The sequence below is a fragment of the Ceratina calcarata genome, unplaced genomic scaffold (genome assembly GCF_001652005.2).
Source record: "Ceratina calcarata isolate Rehan_Ccalc_2016 unplaced genomic scaffold, ASM165200v1 scaffold311.2, whole genome shotgun sequence".
Lineage (NCBI taxonomy): Eukaryota > Metazoa > Arthropoda > Insecta > Hymenoptera > Apidae > Ceratina > Ceratina calcarata.
The window spans coordinates 73,390-73,925 of record NW_017153670.1 but is presented as its reverse complement, the minus strand read 5'-3'; positions in this window follow the sequence as shown (position 1 = coordinate 73,925).

Here is a 536-nt window from a genome sequence, read left to right as displayed (position 1 = left end):
ATCGTGCGAAGAATATTAAGAACCGGCCGGAGATAAATCAGAAGCTGTCGAAGAAAGAGTTTTTGAAACAATACACAGAGGAGATAGAGAAATTGCAGACGGATTTGTTGGCAACACGCGAGAGAACTGGTGTCTATCTTGCTGATGAGAATTACAGAGAGTTGCAGTCGCTGATTTCACAACAAACCAAGGAAATAGAGGCCAAGATCAATCACATAAAAGCGGTTGAAAAAGCTATGATAGATAAAGAGGTACATATACAGGGTGTCCCAGAACTAGTGTTAGGCTTTGAAATGGGGAGGAGCCATGGTGATTTTAAACAATTTTTTCCTTTGCAAAAAAGTCCGAGGCGTGGTTGTCGAGTTATTAACAAAAATTACCGACCAACTAGAGCGTTCGTATACAAGGCGGGCAGGAGCGCGATAACCGCCTCGTGCGTTGCCGCGGCCCGTATGCCACGTTCGTGACGAAAACATAGGATTAAAACAAAACTTACATGCAAGAGCAACTAAGAAATTGTTTAAATATTACAGAAA